At 38.4% G+C, this 19,941-nt stretch overlaps 1 long non-coding RNA gene across 2 annotated transcripts in view; it reads left to right on the top strand.

The window, feature by feature from the left end:
• Positions 1 to 19,941, top strand: part of LOC132350506 (uncharacterized) — a 608,613-nt gene that overhangs the window by 582,719 nt on the left and 5,953 nt on the right. The window contains exon 9 of one of the 2 annotated variants that reach the window (XR_009497937.1): positions 13,814 to 14,145. The exons of the other annotated variant lie outside the window; for it this stretch is intronic. This is a non-coding gene — a long non-coding RNA (uncharacterized LOC132350506). Of the gene's footprint in view, positions 1 to 13,813; positions 14,146 to 19,941 lie in introns of those variants that run through there. 2 annotated transcript variants of the gene reach the window in all.

The following is a 19,941-nucleotide window of genomic DNA, read 5'->3' on the forward strand; positions in this document are numbered from 1 at the left end:
TGTAGTGTCCTTCCTTGTCTCTTGTAACATTCTTTAAAGTCTATTTTATCTGATATGAGTATTGCTACGCCAGCTTTCTTTTGATTTCCATTTGCAAGGAATATCTTTTCCCATCCCCTCACTTTCAGTCTGTATGTGTCCCTAGGTCTGAAGTGGGTCTCTTGTAGACAGCATATATATGGGTCTTGTTTTTGTATCCATTCAGCAAGCCTGTGTCTTTTGGTTGGAGCATTTAATCCATTCACGTTTAAGGTAATTATTGATATGTATGTTCCTGTGACAATTTTCTTAATTGTTTTGGGTTTGTTTTTGTAGGTCCTTTTCTTCTCTTGTGTGTCCCACTTAGAGAAGTTCCTTTAGCATTTGTTGTAGAGCTGGTTTGCTGGTGCTGAATTCTCTTAGCTTTTGCTTGTCTGTAAAGCTTTTGATTTCTCCATCGAATCTGAATGAGATCCTTGCCAGGTAGAGTAATCTTGTTTGTAGGTTCTTCCCTTTCATCACTTTAAATATTTCATGCCACTCCCTTCTGGCTTGTAGATTCTGCTGAGAAATCAGCTGTTAACCTTACGGGAGTTCCCTTACATGTTATTTGTTGCTTTTCCCTTGCTGCTTTCAATAATTTTTCTTTGTCTTTAATTTTTGCCAATTTGATTACTATGTGCCTTGGCATGTTTCTCCTTGGGTTTATCCTGTATGGAACTCTCTGCACTTCCTGGAGTTGGGTAGCTATTTCCTTTCCCATGTTAGGGAAGTTTTTGACTATAATCTCTTCAAATATTTTCTTGGGTCCTTTCTCTCTTCTCCTTCTGGGACCCCTATAATGTGAATGTTGTTGTGTTTAATGTTGCCCCAGAGGTCTCTTAGGCTGTCTTCATTTGTTTTCATTCTTTTTTCTTTATTGTGTTCCACAGCAGTGAATTCCACCATTCTGTCTTCCAGGTCACTTATCTGTTCTTCTGCCTCAGTTATTCTGCTATTGATTCCTTCTAGTGTATTTTTCATTTCAGTTATTGTATTGTTCTTCTCTGTTTGTTTGTTCTTTAATTCTTCCAGGCATTTGTTAAACATTTCTTGCATCTTCTCTATCTTTGCCTCCATTCTTTTTCTGAGGTCCTGGATCATCTTCACTATCATTATTCTGAATTCTTTTTTTGGAAGGTAGCCTATCTCCACTTCATTTAGTTGTTTTTCTGGGGTTTTATCTTTTTCCATCATCTGGTATATAGCCCTCTGCCTTTTCATCTTGTCTGTCTTTCTGTGAATGTGTTTTTTGTTCCACAGGCTACAGGATCGTAGTTCTTCTTGCTTCTGCTATCTGCCCTCTGGTGGATGAGGCTATCTAAGAGGCTTGTGCAAGTTTCCTGATGGGAGGGACTGGTGGTGGGTAGAGCTGGGTGTTTCTCTGGTGGGCAGAGCTCAGTAAAAGTTTAATCCACTTGTATGCTGATGTGTGGGGCTGGCTCCCTCCCTATTGGTTGTTTGGCCTGAGGTGACCCAACACAGGAGCTTAGCCGAGCTGTTTGGTGGCACTAATGGCAGACTCTGGGAGGGCTCACACCAAGGAGTACTTCCCAGAACTTCTGCTGCCACTGTCCTTGTCCTCAGGGTGAGACACAGCCACCCCCTGCCTCTGCAGGATACCCTCCAACACTAGCAGGTAGGTCTGGTTCAGTCTTCTATGGGGTCACTGCTCCTTCCCCTGGGCCCCGATGTGCACACTACTTTGTGTGTGCCCTCCAAGAGTGGAGGCTGTGTTTCCCCCAGTCCTGTTGAAGTCCTGCAGTCAAATCCCACTAGCCTTCAAAGTCTGATTCTCTAGGAATTCCTCCTCCCGTTGCCAGACCCCCAGGTTGGGAAGCCTGATGCGGGGCTCAGAACCTTCACGCCAGTGGGTGGACTTCTGTGGTATAAGTTTTCTCCAGTTTGTGGGTCACCCACCCAGCAGTTACGGGATTTGATTTTATTTTGATTGCACCCCTCCTACCATCTCATTGTGGCTTCTCGTTTGTCTCTGGATGTGGGGTATCTTTTTTGGTGAATTCTAGTGTCTTCCTGTCGATGATTGTTCAGCAGTTAGTTGTGATTCCGGTGCTCTTGCAATGGGGAGTCTGGATTGGGTTTTTTGTTTTTTTTGATATTGAGCTGCATGAGCTGCTTGTATATTTGGGAGATTAATCCTTTGTCAGTTGCTTCATTTGCAAATATTTTCTCCCATTCCAAGGGTTGTCTTTTCATCTTGTCGATGGTTTCCTTTGCTGTGCAAAAGCTTTTAAGTTTCATTAGGTCCCATTTGTTTATTTTTCTTTTTACTTACATTTCTCTAGGAGTTGGGTCAAAAAGGATCTTGCTGTGATTTATGTCATAGAGTGTTCTGCCTATGTTTTCCTCTAAGAGTTTTATAGTGTCTGTTCTTTAATCCATTTTGAGTTTATTTTTGTGTATGGTGTTAGGGAGTGTTCTAATTTCATTCTTCTACATGTAGCTGTTCAGTTTTCCCAGCACCACTTATTGAAGAGACTGTCTTTTCTCCATTGTATATTCTTGCCTCCTATATCAAAGATAAGGTGACCATATGTGTGTGGGTTTATCTCTGGGCTTTCTATCCTGTTCCATTGATATATATTTGTGTTTTTGTGCCAGTACCATAATGTCTTGATTACTGTAGCTTTGTAGTATAGTCTGAAGTCTGGGAACCTGATTCCTCCAGGTCCGTTTTTCTTTCTTAAGATTGCTTTGGCTATTCGGGGTCTTTTGTGTTTCCATACAAATTGTGAAATATTTTGTTCTAGTTCTGTGAAAAATGCCGTTGGTAGTAAATTTTGCCATTTACAACAACTTGGATGGACCTGGAGGGTATTATATTTATTGAAATAAGTCAGACAGAGAAAGATAAATACTATATGTTATCACTTATATGTGGAATCTAAAAAATAAACTAATGAATATAACAAAAAAGAAGAAGAGTTACAGATATAGAGAACAAGCTATTGGTTACCAGTGGGGAAAGGGGGAGGGCACGATAAGGATAGGGGATTAAGAGGTACAAACTACTACGTATAAAATAATAGGCTACAAGGAAATATTATACAGCACAAGGAATATAGCCATTATTTCATAACAAGTATATTTGGAATATAATCTAAAATTTTTGAATCACCAAGTTGTACACCAGAAACTAATATAATATTATAAATCAACTATACCTCAATGAAGACAAACCAAAAAATACAGTGTTAGAGGAGTTTTAGGGCAGTGAAAATATTCTGTATGATAATGTAATGATGGTTACATGTTATACTTTTGATCAAACCAAAAGAATGCACAATACCAAGAGCGAACCTTAATATAAACTATGAACTTTGGGTGATAACATTGTTGATGCAGGTTCATCACCTGTAACAAATGTTTCCCTCTGGTGGGGGATGTTGATAATGGGGGAGGCTCTGCATGTGTGAGGACAGTAAGGCATATGGGAAATCTCTGTACTTTCCCCTCAATTCTGCTGTGAACCCAAAACTGCTCTTAAAAAATAAAGTTTTACATTAAAAACAAACAAAAAAAACTATGTATGGTGTTGCTACAATATGAGATTGCCCAATTATGTAACAGAATGTATAAATCCTCATTATGAGATAGCTCTTCTCTACCCACTCTTTCCCTACTTTAGGAGAAAAAAAACAGGTATAATAATTAGTATATAGCCTCTTTCTCTCTACCCACTCTCAGAGGGGTGTATGTGAGTGTTTCTATAAATCTTTCCTACATTTTAAGTTCAGGTAGCAGAAAAGAACATGAGGTTGAAAACTACCCTCCTCAGATTGTGTCTGTTCATCATGATATTCTAGACAAATTAACCTCTCCATGTGTTGTTGGTTTTCTTATTTGGAAAATGAATTCAATAGGTGCTGCCATGTCTTACTTATAAGTATATTAAAAATAAAATGTGTAAACTGGGCTCACATTAAATAGCTTCTTATCCTAGAAAAATAAAGGCAGAATGAAGAACTGTGTTTAAAACTACAAATGATAAAAAATTCAGATGAGAAGAAATCAGTCTTGTTTTGAATTAATTTCTAAAATACGAGACCTATGGAGTCCCCTGTGAATTTTAAGAGATAATTTTAGGACAAATAAATGAAGTAATTGCATCAAGCTTGTTATTTTCAAGGTCATCCAAGCAATAACTAAACTAAAATTAATGATGATAATACAGCTTAAACAAGGGATGGCAGACACTAAAAATGACACCACCGTAGTAGATTTTAAGAAATATATGGTAATATTTAAAGACAGTTCTCATTTTTGAAAGCTGAAGCTACAGAGTCTCAGATCTGCAAAAGGTCCTTCCAGGTGATCTAACCTAACCTGTCCCTTAATATCCCCCACACAGTCTGACACACATATTGTCAAGAATGACAGTGAATCTCCCCAGAATACATCCCTTGTTTTCTCTTGACGGGGAGAATCTGTTCCATTCTGTTCCACTGTGTTTCTTAATAAAGGACTTTTTGAAAAGGACTGTGCTCTCCAAATACAAAATGACTAATACATTATGACCCCTTTAACTAGTCATGCTTTATAAGGAGAGTCATCACACATTTAAAAAAAAAACAGTACACACACCATGGAACAAAAAACACCCTTGTTCAGAACTTCAGGCTATTGTAATAAGTTTTTGAAAAACTGGACTTGACTAGGATCATCTGTCAAATCAATGGATTTCACTACATCCTGGAAAGAAAAATGAAGAATCCAATGAGGGGATTTATACTCTGTGCTTTCAGAGTTGGGTTTTCCCCCGAACACATTATTTCCCCCATCCTTATCCATACTCTGGGAGTCAGGCTTTGTGTATATTTTGATTCAAGCTGTGTCTTCATTTTAGACATTTTTCTCCACTATTAAATGTTGACCCTATGGTCTAAATTCCCCTGTGAGCCTTCAATTAAGTTATAAGTCTTTCGAGGACAAGGACTATATCATATTCTTCTTTTGTTGGTCTTTTAACCCTTAGAAGAGATAGTAGGATAAGAAAGAAGCTCTGTAAATATTTATTGCATATATGAAGAAATGGGCATATGGATAAGTAGATGGATTCTAATTTTATTTTTTTAATTATTTACAAACTTTTTCAGAGGTAACCACATACTGAACTTCACGTTAGCATTCATGTGCGTTTCATATTTACTACTTATAAATCGATCCCTAAAACCTATGCAGTGTGGTTTTTATGTTTACAAAATTATTATATTTTTCCTTCTGCAGGTTACTTTTACTTGAGAGATTCTAATGCATTTCTCTTAACTGTTCAATAGTATTTTATTGCAAACATATAGCATATTTCATTTATATATTTTATATTGATAGAAATTTGGGTTTTGCCTCCCAGTTTACTTTTAACATAATGCTGCTATGTACACTCTTACACGTTTTAGATTACACAAGTAAGCAGGTTTCCCTTGGGAATAGCCCTAGGAGTGGAATGGCTGAGCCATAAGGTGTACATATATTCGACTTTATTAGGGCTTACCAGACACCTTCTCAAAATGGTTATTCAATTTATACTCCTATGAATCCTCATTCTATAAAACTTCAGTTTTCCAACACTAACTCATAGCTTTTGGGGCACTAACTTCTCCAATAAGATAGTCTTTGCTCCCAGGCTTTCTCAAGGAGCTATGTCTCAAAGATCCTAAGAAACTTCCTGCATGTTTAAAAAAAATTGGATCTGCCATTTTCTGAATGGGTTCCAATTACAACCCAGACTTGAAGTCACAGTGGTGCTCAGTGTCCAGAGTCTAAAATTTCTTTGCTCCTTAGCCTTAACTGTTTGCAGCCCACTTATTGTAAACGCAGGTTCCAGCATAATTGAAGGTTACCATTAATGGCAAAGAAAGCCTTGCATTTATCTAAATTAATTTGTGTTAACAGAACTGATTGCATTTCTATTCATCTACTTCTGAGCTTCCTGTATTCTAAGAGCTTTGATATTCCATTATATCGTGCTGTGGGGTAATTGCACCACAGGGCAACAACATAACTGCTGAGGTTTTGGTCACTGCAGGTTTCAATTTACTATACTTACTATGTGAACGTTCAACTTATTAGATATCACAATGCCTCAGAATAAAGGCCAATTAAAAAATAAAACTCTGCAGTATTCAGGCTATATTTCAAAGGGAAGCTTTCATTAACAATCTTTTAATTAAGCATGTGCTACCAGTAATAACCCAACCCATTTAGAGCTGTGGTCACTACTGCTATGTCTTTCTCTTACAGTTACTTTTTCACCTCAGCATCTTCTGAAAGTAGTGCTCTCTCAAAAGAGATGAGTTCATATAAAATTTTACATTTCTTTTGTTGTCTATTTGCATAGTTTCTATGCATTTATGCCTGCGTTTTCTTTTTAACCAGTGAGGATTTTAGGTTACCTGGAAGAGATACTCTCCAACCTCCAAACTAACTGTTTATCTGGGTTTTAAATGCATACTATACATCAAATAAACCTTTCATGTATGGTATCAGTAAAACCCAGAAAGAAAAAATAATTCACTCAAGGTCAGATGAGGAGTACTGGAATCAGCACCAGAACTGCATTGCTACATGTACCTTCAAACAGCAGAGGAGAAATGACAACAGTCAAGCACACATCAATTATGTAACCCAAGACTTAACAACTTTCAGAGCCTGTGCTGAAATTTGGACATATTCGATTCAACCAGTATCCCTGCCTTTAAACCGAAAACTCTGTTCCACGACACCATATGTCAGTTACTTAGTATTCCAATGAATGGTGGCTTATTTTGTGTTGCAACAGAAAGAGCATGAAATATTGGAGACCAACTTAAATCAAGTTTCACGATATACATCTACTTTTTTGTTACCTTAGCTTATTAACTTTGCATTTGTAGAATTTTGCATTCTATATCTCATCCGTAGAATGATGAGAATAAAAATTATCTTGGAGCACTGTTAATAGAATTCTTAATAATGTAATCTCAGGGCTTGCTTCCTTAAAGCACTCTACACATGAAAACTCTATTTAATATCTGTAATGGGAATATTCATCTCCCTTGGGGTCATCTCAAACCCACACCCTGAATTACTATAAGGCTCACATTCTCTATTTTTAGCATCTATACCTTTTATGATAATATTATCTGGGATTGGACAAACAATGATACTGCCCTACAGACATGTAACAAGGACAGCTTCTCATCTCCAGGTGAGGGCTCAGCTGACGTCAGGGCAGGGGGGACTTTCACATACAGGATAAACCAGGGATGGGCAATTCCTCTGGAAGTACTGAAGGGACTCACCTTCATAGGATTGTCAACAAAAGCTATGGTTGGCTGGTGAGCATCCAGAGGCAGTGTCCAACTTCTGCTCTGAGTGGTTTAGGGACCACTTACCTGAATCCAAGGGGAAGCCTGACCTACTGAAGCCCTCAACACTCTCCTCAGGACCTTATAGCAATGTCTGGCTTCCAGAGATGGCTCCCTGTTGTTTGTCCATATAAACACCTGAATCAGGTCACTGGTCACAGATATTTTGTGCACAGCCTGTTTCTTTTTTTCTTCTTCTTCTTCTTCTTCTTCCCTCACCTTGCAGGCTCTCTGCCTTTACAACTACACTCTTGTTCCCACAGACTGGTTAGAGGCCCAGCAAAAATCAAGAAACCCCCAAATGGACATATACTTAAGAAGGTCATTGGTGACTGACTGGAATGACGAAGTGGCATTTGCTCACAGAGTCTGAGGACACGATATTCATTTCCCATCTTGACAACCCCTGCTGTGTCTCTGGGACACAATTCACAGCCCAGAGAAGGGATATGCTGCAAGAATTCCAAAAAGGCCCCCATAGGCTGTTCTCTTCTGGGTGCTTCGGCTGCCTCTGGGGCCTCATTTGTTCAGACTACACCAAGAGCCTGAGGTATTTCTCAGTATTTGCTGTCTGGACTCTTCATTTACTAAGAGTTTCTTCCCCTACCTGCTGACCAGGTTTCCCTCCCTTTCAGAAATAAGAGGGACACCTCAGGACACCACCATTCTTCTGTCTCAAAATTGTATCTCCTCATAATCTTCTGTCTGTCATCTCCCTTCTACAATCAGGAAGATGAAACGGAAAGAGCCCAAATGTGGAGTTTGAGGATCAGGAATGGATCTAAACTCTGCGAGTAGCTTGATGTGTGTCCTTGGGGAATTTAATCAGCCTCTCTGAGTCTCAGATTATTTATCTGTAAACTATAAACATGTCTCAACCCACTGGGTAGTTATAAGGTGAAAATGATTAATATGTAAGAGTCTGACACATAATAAGTACGTGAAGTAAACACCAATCAAGTCACTTCTCTGCTCACAATCCTACAGTGGCTTTTACTACTTACAAGTATGGAGCTCAAATGTCTCCACCTGGCTTTCCCTGGTACCTCCAAGCACAGGCTACATGTCTGATCTCAGACTTACTCTTCCCTGCCATACACACCCTTCCACCCAGGCTAAATTCCTCTACTTGTCAAGTATATATTCCAAGCTCACTTCAATGGCACTATTCTGACTCCTGATACCCTCCATGTGGGAGAGCAGCCCACCCTACCCACACTTCTGGTCCAAATCCTACCCATCTTTCAAGAACCTGATCAAACAGCCACTATGGAAAACAGTATGAAAGTTCCTTACAAAACTAAAAATAGAGCTACCAGATGATCCTGAAATCCCACTCCTGGGCATATATCTGGAGAAAACCATACTTCAAAAGAGATACATGTACCCTAGTGTTCTTGCAGCACATTGTAAATTGCAGCACTATTTACAATAGCCAAGACATGGAAGCAACCTAAGTGTCCGACAGATGAATGGATAAGGAAGATATATTTATACAACAGAATATTACTCAGCCATAAAAAAGAATGAAATAATGCCATTTGCAGCAAAATGGATGGACCTAGAGATTGTCATACTAAGTGAAGTAAGCCAGACAGAGAAATACAAATATCGTATGATATCACTTATATGCGGAATCTAAAAAAACATGATACAAATGAACTTATATACAAAACAGACCCACAGATATAGAAAACAAACTTATGGTTACCAAAGGGAAAAGGGGGAGGAGGCATAAGTTAGGAGTTTGGGATTAACATACACACACTACTGTATATAAAATAGATAACCAACAAGGACCTACTATATAGCACAGGGAACTATACTCAATATTGTAATAACCTATAAGGGAAAAGAATCTGAGAAAAATAGATATATATGTATGTATAACTGAATCACTTTGTTGTATACCTGAAACTAACACAACATTGTAAATCAACTATACTTCAATATATAAATTTTTTAAAAGTTCCTACTTTTCCATAAAAGTTCACTCAAATATTCCAGCCAGCACCAAAGTATGTTCTCTGAAATATTTTTATTTATAATGGTCAGAACACTTAATATAAGATCTATCCACTTATCAAAATTTAAGTGTGCAATAATATTGTTAACTATATGCACTATGTTGTAGAGCATATCACGAGAACTTTGTCACCTTCTGTAACTGCAACTTTATAGCTTTGAACGCCTCCCCATTTCCTCCTCCTCACCCCAGCCCCTGGCAACCACCTTTCCACTCTCTACTTCATTGAATTTATTCTGTCTTATAGACAACTGCAAACATATGCTTCCTTACCAATTGCTAATTATTACAGATGTGTTCATTTATCTTTGTCACCATGCTTTTTTCAGAACAAAGACATAACTTATATGCCCCAAATATTCATATTTCACTCTAATAGCAAAAAGGGACTTACTAAATCTTAATTGAATGGTTCCTTGACTAGGAGACTGGAATGTCAAAGGCTTCAATCATTTCAGTCATTTCCACGTGTGGATAGTGTCTCTCCCATTCTTTTATTCCCTCACCAAATTCATTTTAGCTACTTCCACATGCCAGACATTCTTCTGGGAAGACAGATATAAATAAGGTGAACACTATCCCTCTTCCCATGTAAGCTATAATCTAATGAGGAAAATAAGCAAGTGGAATGAGTTGGAGAAAACTGTATTAATTTATGAGCAACTCTAGGATTTCTCTTGCAGCGAGAAATTTGTTGGATAAAATTTGGATAAGGATTCCAGGTAGAAGTTGAACCTCCCCAACCCCACTCTAATTGCCCAAGTGCTATCTGATGGCCAGGTTTCACAGGGAAAAAGATGCTCTAAATAATAAAAGTGATCAATTTGAGTTTCTTAGACCAGCTGGAGAAGCAAGAGATGAACAGAAATATGCTTTCCCTTGAGCCATTCCCAGAAACTCTCTCTCAAAAAGTCTTCAATAATACATGATAGACACATAAATTCTTCTAATTATTCTTGCTGTTCTGCTGTTGTTAATACTGAGCCCTGGTATGAGTTTCAACTCTGGGCCCAGGTAGTACAGGACAGTTATCGCTCACTTTCTCACCAGCTCTAAGCCAGGAGAATAACTGCCCACTCACAACCCCCTCACCTCACCTTTGTAATTAGCAGCCAGCCTGTGGAGGGATATTTTCTTAGGCCATAGCACCGAGAGGTTCAACCCAATTTTATCCAGATTTCAAGAGGTGAGACTGTCCCCAGCTGACATTTTTACACAAGCAGATCAGCAATTAAGTGCAGAATAAATACTATTATTAAATGAGATAATATAAAATGTAGTCTGCGTAATGGGAGGCTAGTGGGGTGGGTTGCTGAGAGGATAGAGAACTTTCCAGAGAAAACAGCATTTATACTGAGGCCAGAAGGATGAATAGAAGTAAGCAGAGTGAAAAAAGAGACAATATTGCCATGTTTAGATTATCATGTATCAGAGTCAAGAGAATAACTGAGAGAGAGCAAAAGAGGGTCACGAGGAGAAAGTAAATGGAGAAAAAGAGAACTGAAAGAACAAAGTCCACCCCAGGCCCCTCCAGTGTAACCTAATTCGTCTAATGTGAGTAGTGCAATTTCTCTAGAAAAGTCCAGTAAATCTAAGGGGACATTTGGACTGGAGAATTATTTGGGAATTTTCTAAAACTTCCTAATTTTGCCACTCTATAGACAGTACCTCAGAGTTTGGCCCCATGCCTGAGCTATAAGAAAGCCATATTCCTGTGAAGTGAGGTAAGCAAAGCTAAGCCTTGGAGAAGACTTTCTACATGAGCAAAAAATCTAATATTAATGTGTGATTCATTTAGGAGGCAGAACTGGTACCCAGAAATATGCAGATTTGGCCAACTGGCAAAATTGGTCTATGGTTATCTGTTTCCCAAATCCCTCCCTAGTAGTTCCCAGGGCTCTGCCTTTGTTCATCAGGTGCTCAGAAGTGTCCAGGTCCCAGTGTATGATTCCAACCTGCCCTCCATCAAAGTTTCCATTAACACTGAGTATTTATTCTCACTTGTTGGAAAATACAGATAATTTGATAATTACACTCCCCTTGGGTCATTAATAGCTGACTAAAGTATTCTATGTCACCTATGTAGGAAGTATTAGCTTTCAAACATGCATGTCAGGTGCTAGGACAGAGACATGGAGAGGAAACTTTCAGTGCTGGGGGTGGGAGGGGATTCACCACATAGACACTTAATTCAACTTTGGACCACTGAGACTAAAAATGGGCTTCTTGCTGGTGAAAGACACCTTGCTCATAACGAACCATGACAGCACACACACACACACACACACACACACACACACGTGAATACACACAGGATATATGCATACTCACACTCCACAAGAAACCAGGACTCCAACCTCATTTCATGGCAAACAGTGCAGCTTGATTTGTGCCAAGGAGATCAGATCGAAAATTATACCTTGGAGCTTCTCAGCCCAACTCCTTTTCTCCACAACCCCTAAGTAATTTTTTGAAAGAAAATTGCAATATGTATTAAATAATTTATTTCCTGGACCAATCTCAGACTTTAAGCATTTTAAACTGGCGATTTTTAATAAAGTAATTGTGGAATTAGGAATACATTTTTCACTAGTGAGTAATTATTTTACTTTGAACACATAAAAATGGCTTTTAAAAGAAGGGAAATAAAAAAGGGCTATTAAGAGTTTTACTGGGTCAAATGAAAGTTTCAAGTTTTATTGGCAAAAAATAAAAAGACTAATTAGAATTGGTTTATGGATTTATGTGCTAATTTTCAATAGGAGCACATGACGGTTTTCAAGGAAATCTACTGTGGCTGGATTTTCCCTAACATCCTTGTGCAGCACAGAGTTGTAATGGGACTAAGACAAAGCTGGTGTTTGTCCTTCCTACTTCTCCTCCTCTTCCCATGTGCCCCTTAGCCCTCAGTTTGTCATCAAGTGTTTGCATCTCCTCAACTCCACCATCTTCTTTGTCAAAGCCCCCATTCATCTCTCATCTGAACTAGTCTGCTAGCTGGTCTCCTATTGTACTCTTGTACTCTGCAATCATTCTTCATAGTACAAGAATGATTAAGTTCGCTAATCCCAAATTTGACTATGGCAGAGGAAGCTCTCTTCTGATTCAAACCCTCTAAGGAGCCCCCTTGTCCTTTGGATACAAGTAAAGATACTTAACATGAAGAATACTATTTTTCTGCCCTTCTGAGGTATTTGTATAGGTTTTGCCTCTGCCCACTTTAGTTGGTTATTTTCTATTAATTCTTTTAATCTGAGTTCAACCATTACTTCTTCAAAGAAGCCTCTCTTTGAACCCTTTGTTTAGGTCATATCTTTCATTATATACTCTCTCCTCACCAGCTGCTCTCTTTGAAAGCATATAAGATGGCAGTAATTGCTTATTTTTTAAAAATTTTATTTATTTATTTGTTTTTATTTTCGGCTGTGTTGTGTCTTCATTGCTGCACAGGCTTTCTCTAGTTGCAGTGAGAGGGGGCTACTCTTCATTGTGGTGTGCAGGCTTCTCATTGTCGTGGCTTCTCTTGTTGCAGAGCAAGGGCTCTAGGCACGCGGGCTTCAGTAGTTGTGGCACATAGGCTCAGTAGTTGTGGCTCACGGACTTAGTTGCCCCGTGGCATGTGGGATCTTCCCGGGCCAGGGCTCATGTTCCCTGCGTTGGCAGGCAGATTCTTAACCACTGCACCACCAGGGAAGCCCAGTAATTGCTTATTAATTTCCTTTTAGAAAGATTACTGTTTTTCTCCAGGACTCCACTGTATACTGCATTTGGGCAGGTTTAGTGTCTGTTTATGTTCACCATTTTAATTAACAAAGTAATAAAGAATACAAAATATGCATTAAAGTCATAGCATGAATAAATAAAAGGAATTTCAAAATAAATGGAAAGAATGGATGAATTAATAAAAGATTGGCTCTCTCAGTGGCTTCTAATTAAGATGGAGATGTTGATACTAGTAATAATTGGCTCTGAAGCCCTCAAAGTGTATGTTTTATGAAGACTATCATCATCCTTGGTATCAACATTGAAGGTGAAGTACATATTCTCCTCTTCTACTCTGTAAACAGTCAATTATATATATGGTATTCATCATTTCTTGGGACACATTTTTAATAACTGGAGTAAAAAAAGTATTCATATTTCTGTCTTTCATTCACTCACTGTACATTCTGTGAGGGTCATTTATGCACCAGACACTGTGCTAGGTCCTGGGAATAAAATGTGTTAAAGATTTTAGTTCTTGGCTGTGTAAACATGTACCGCTTCTTCACTACCCAACATTTGTATCCGTTTCCTATCTTTGGCAAATTCCTTTAACGCATGAGTGTTGGTACGAGGCAGTTTGTCTCTCTCTCTAGAAGATAAGAATGCAAGATACTCATGCTCCGTGATTCGTCTACAGGTAAGTGGCAGACATGTGACCTGAGCTCTGCCAATCGGAGGGGCCCACCCTGGATGTTGAAGCTGAAGTCAGAGAGACGATGTAGATACTTTTGCACAGTCCATTCTGATGAGGACTACAGAGATCAGAAACTACTCATTCAAGTCCCTTTAGAGGTAGAACAGTCTACCCTACTTTTCCTACATATCATATAAGCCTTGGCAACAACATTTCTACTTCCGTTCCTGTGACTGAGAAGGAGAGGTTCATGCAAGAGGTGAAAAGTGCTGACATTTTAGTTTTACAATGTGAATGGCCATATGGATAAATTCCTATTAAATTTCATCTTTCTTAATTGTTATAACTAGTCAATAATATACTTTTTATGTAAAGTGCTTAAAAGAATATCTGGACCAAATTAAAGACTTTATAAAAGTGTTGGTTTGTTTCTCTCTATATTTTATAATTATATACTGTTTCATCCTTTTTAAACTTTCCAAGTTCATTATCACTTTGATTAGCTCACTTTTCATTTTCTTCTCAACATTTTTTGTGAGAAGGAAAAAGATGTATTAGCTCTTGGTGTTTAATGAGAAAACTGAGACCAAGGAGGTTTAAATAATTTTGCCTTGCTCAGATTGTTGGGGACTTCTGAAGTCAAAATTACAAGGCTTTCTGGCATTTTGACTCCTGGGGAAAAGCAATTTTCACTATATATCTACACCCGTGGGGCTGAAACAACAAGGGGATGGATAGATCTGATAATTGATTTTCCTAGTTTGCTGAGGATGTTTACCTTCTTTAAGTTATGATTATATCCATGGCACATCAGGATAAAAGCCCTTGGTGGTAGGAAGGATTCTGAAATAGGCCCCAAAATTCCTGCTTCCTCATGCACCCTCCCCATAATCTCCTCCCTTTGAGTGTGGATGGGACGTCTGGCTATAATTATACCTTGATTAGGTCATGTTACATCAGATCTTGTAGCAGATTAGAGAGACTCTCCTGCTGGCTCTGAGGAAGAATGCTACCATATTATGAGATGGCCACATGACTAGGACCTGAGAGTGGCTTCTAAGAGCTAAGAATGACCCCTGGCCAATAGCTAGCAAAAAAAAAAAAAAAAGATCTCCTCAGTCCTAGAGTCACAAGAAACTGAACTCTGTCAACCTGAATGGGGTTGAAAGAGGATCCTGATCCTCAGGTGAAAATTCAGCTTTACTAAAACATTTATTTAAGCTTTTGAGACTCTGACAAAAGGACCCAGATAACCTGTGCCTGTACTTCTGACCCACAGAAACTGTGAGACAATAAATAACTGTCTATAATTTTAAGCCACTAAATTGATGGCAATTTGTTAGATAGCTATAGAAAACTGTTGCATCCTTAGAGGCACCCATCTCAGCCTCAAAGATAGTGATGGTAATGATACCTAATGCATTAGAGTAACAAATCTAAACATGGAAAGTCTGTTTATACTAGAATTGTGTTCAGCTAAGTCCTAATTTACCCCCACACCTATAGCACACTAGGGTACCCGCCCCCTGCCCACAGTCACATTAGTGATGGAAGGAGGGTTGGTAGATGGTCTCCATGGATAAGCTACTGGTATTCTGACAACTATCATTTGTGTTTTATATGTATGTTGTATAATTCTGAACAAAGTATTCCTAGAATATTTCAGAATCTTTCAAAGGTATAACCTAGTCTTAAACATTTTTGTGACTATCAGGAACAAAGTTTGGACACATATTTAAGACGGAGAAATTTTGGTGGACTTGAGTGCATTTTTGGATGATATTGTATGGACATTACTATTACCATTCCCTGTAACAATTATCACAGTGCTTTGTGTGGGTGGAGCACTGTACAGCTTAAAACTCCCTTGCTTGACCACTGACCTGCATCTGGTTTGCACAGAAGCATTATGTGTTAGCCATTTCTCCTCCTGCAGCTACTGACATTGAGACCATGCAACATGATGGTATAATACATGTATACATTATGAAATGATTACCACAATCAAGATAATTAACACAAATGCACTACATCAAAGTCTGCTGCATAATCTTAATTAACTTACTTCACTCTCTGGGCTTCAGGTTATTCCCTTGAAAAGCAAGGAAGTTAGATAATGGATCCCTAATCTCTTCTATCTTTGAAATCCTGAGTTCTGTAGATCCAACAAAACACGAATTTAATTGTGTTGTACTAGAAGCCATAATCTCCTAAAATGTTGCTGAATACATTTATACAAAGGTCATACAAATCAACCAACAAATATTAATTGAGCCCACCATGCCAGAAGTTCTGCATTAGATATCATAACAAGATTAAAGAATCATATAACACAGGGACTCTCCTCAAAGAGCTAATAGTCTAGTTAAGGAGAAGAGATAGCACTTGAGGAAAAGGAGAAAGGAACTAGTCAGTAGGTAATTAATGTTGCTAAGTAGATAAGGAAAGCTTTGTTGTATTTTGTAAAATGGGAGGAGTCCAAGGGGAGGCAAATAATTCTGCATGGAGTGCCAGAGGCTGCAATGAATTTAGGGAATAGACTGGGTATGAAAGACTGGTGATGAAGAGAGGGACATTACATGGCTCACAGCAACCTAGGGAAGAAATAAGGACAAAAATGGCCCATGTGAGGCAAAGCAGGGGAACAGGTTTGGCCAGACTATGTGGTGGTGCCAGGAATAGTAGTGATTAACCACGGTTAGATGCAAAGGTCATTGGTATCAAGTAGAAAACTGATTTTTCAATATATTGTGGTTGCAAACTGACATGGCACCAAAATGAGACAGCACTTTTTTTTTTTTTTTAATTGTTGTCTGATTTTTCTGCTCAAATAGCAGTGTGGTCAGTGTGCATCAGTGTGGAGTTATTAGAGTTTTTCCTATGGTGAGATGCACATGAGGCTGCCTCATGTTTAGCAGCTGAACATCCCTGATAATTCATGCTGGCCTCTGTCTCAAATTCCCCAGCAGAGAATCAGGCATCTCCTCTGCCTTACAGTGCTCTGCAGATGCCAGTCTTTCATTAGTGTCATCCCTGATAACCTTGACTAAGAAAGGGAAGGGGCTGTATCTTCAGTCCCTTATAGCTCTTTTGTTCTCAGACTGACAAGGCAAATTGGACAGAGATAGTTGTTATTATGCTTAGCGATCAAATCCCTTCAGTAATTGAAGGACTGCCTTGGAACGTGGCTAGGAATTGGAGATTTCTTGGTTTCTACCCTAAGCTTTAGATGTCCATAGATTCTGCTATCCAGTTCTCTCTATGGAGATGTATTATTGAAGCAATCTACTGTGATAGGTTCTGTTAAGTCACCCTAAAAGGTAAAGGGTTTGGGGAGTTCTGAGAGTAGATAGACTGGGACTTAGACACATCTGCAATGTCCACTTTAACACTCTCCACCCCATATGGCTAAAAAGATTCAAAATTGCCCTAGAATTTGGGAGAGGTAAAAAGAAAGAAAACAGGGGTAGGCAAAGATAACTTTCAAACCACGATGCAGGTCTGAAACCTGAAAAAGGAAAAAAGTGGATTGGAAAAAACAGCTTCAAACTGAAGCATGATTTTGAAAAAAAAAAAAAAATCTCAACAAGGCTTGGTTTCTGTAAAGACAAAGAAGAAGTGACATCACCACGATGGTGACATAGGTCATTCCTGACTTCACCCCTCCTAATAAGATGATCAACTAACAACTATTCATGAATAAGACACCATTGCAAAAATCCTATGAGGACAACAAGTATGGTGAGTCTAACTAAAGGTGCCTAAGAGTCTACCTGGAAATGGTTTGAGATTTGACTGAAAATTTTAGGGTCACTAAGAAAAGAGACAACCACTCCATACCTCACCATACTGCTATTCTGTGGAAGACCTACATTCCAGTCTAGGAAGTAGGGTAGGAAAAAGAATCACAATATTTTCTTATGTGGAAATGCATTGAGAAATTAACTAACGAAAGGACCACTGGGACTTGTGAAAGTTAGTTATTGCTGAGAGCTCATCAGATACTAGAGTTTCTTGGGTGTTGTTTCCTACTCCGTCTTCTCACAGACCCACCTCCACTAGGATGAATCATAAATCATCCCCATCATGCCATGGATTTGATGCTAATGTCTCACAATTGTCTCCCACATTTCTGTGCCTCGATAAAATTGATATAATATCTATGTACTGAGTACAGTGAGGGTTAATGAAAAACTTATATAAAATATTTCAAGGCATTTTACGCAAGACACAAGAGCCAAAGTATCATTATCACAAATACACATGAAAAAACAAACAAATCCTCTCTTTATACATGTCTCCTAGATAGTGGGTGCTTCCAGTTGTGTAGAGATCACAAAAAAAAGCATTAACATAGTCAATCCAGCATTAACAAATTTTAATCTTCATCCTTGGAAAAAGATGTAGTCGCGAGTGACAACTTGATGATGAAATGTATATAGCATTTCCCTCTACATGTCAAACCCATGCAATTAGATTTGAGTGTATATTTTTTCAACCCTTAAAAATCAAGGTTGAAAAAATCCAGATAAAGATTTCTTTTTCTACCAAATATATTTTATTATCTCCTTCATTATCTTGGAGTATGAAAGTCTCTCTCTACTTGTGTTCAACAAGTCATTCTGCAAAAGCTGTGTTCCTCCTGAGATGAATGGGAAATAAAAATTCAAAAAGGAAACAGGATAACGTTGATGTTAAAAACTAAAATTTAACACTGTCTAACTTCTAAGACTGAGATTGAAGTATGTTTAAAAATTAATTCATATTAGCAGAGTGACTGAGGACACATGGCTTAATCACCAAAAACCTTAGTTTCCTCATCTATAAAGTTAGAATCAAGAAGACGTATCTAATGTGCTTACCAAGTGAAAAAAGCTTACCATGTGTTCAAGAGCAAGTATTCAGTCAGTGATAGCTGTTACAGGAAAGCATTAAAGTGTCATGATTACAATGATTGGTCCTGACTCAGACTGTCCGAGTACAAATTCACACTAGGATACTTATTCGTTGTATGACATTGGGAAATTTAATATTGCTGAACTTTCACTTCCATTTCTGGAAAATGGGGTAATGCCATACCTATCTTACACTGTTAAGGAATTTAAACAAGAGAGTATGTGTAAAGAACCTAGAAGAGTGCCAGGCATATATTAATCATTTAGTAAATGCCAGTTAAAATGATCATTATTACTACAATCACTGTCATAAGAATAAAAATGCATTCACAGGCTTCTCTGGTGGTGCAGTGGTTGAGAATCTGCCTGCCAATGCAGGGGACATGGGTTCAGCCCTGGTCCGGGAAGATCCCACATGCCTCAGAGCAACTAAGCCCATGCGCCACAACTACTGAAGCCCGCGCATCACAACTACTGAGCCCGCACGCCTAGAGCCTGTGCTCTGCAACAAGAGAAGCCACCGCAATGAGAAGCCCGCACACCGCAACGAAGAGTAGCCCCTGCTCGCCGCAACTAGAGAAAAAAAACCCGTGTGCAGCAACAAAGACCTAACACAACCAAAAATAAATAAATAAATTTATTTTTTTAAAAAATGCATTCACTGGTAACTCAAAGATGATACACTTCGCAAAAATGAGACCTTTGCTTTAAGTTTAAATGTCATAAAATAAAAGAGACTACTGCTGGAGAGGAAATGTCTCTCTTCTAAATAAAAGTCCCAACACCCTCTTAAATTATTTCCAATACTGTTGTTGACACTCAGACTTCCACATCTTCTAAGCAGAGTCTCCTTAATGTGCAATCTCCCTTGTTTTCTCTGGAATCCTGCTTAAGGCTGAAGCAATCACACAAAACTTTCAGAGTGGGAAGACTATCTGACTATGGCATCTCATCCATCTATTGGATTTGCCATTTTAAAATATAAAAGTTCCTAAATTATTAACTTTCCTCAAAGTGATATTTGATAGCAAAAATTATATCTGCATGAAGTATTCAGTGATTTCTATTTTAAAAAAGCCAAGTAATTTGATAGAGCATAATAATTACACTGTCAAAGAATACAAGTTTCCATTTTCTCAGAGAAATCTATATTGCGTGGTTTCAGTTTCACAGGCTGTCATCAAGATGGTAAGACTTATTCCTCCTTTAACTGCACCATGGCAGCCGTTTTATGAA

The sequence above is a fragment of the Balaenoptera ricei genome, chromosome 16 (assembly GCF_028023285.1).
Source record: "Balaenoptera ricei isolate mBalRic1 chromosome 16, mBalRic1.hap2, whole genome shotgun sequence".
NCBI lineage: Eukaryota > Metazoa > Chordata > Mammalia > Artiodactyla > Balaenopteridae > Balaenoptera > Balaenoptera ricei.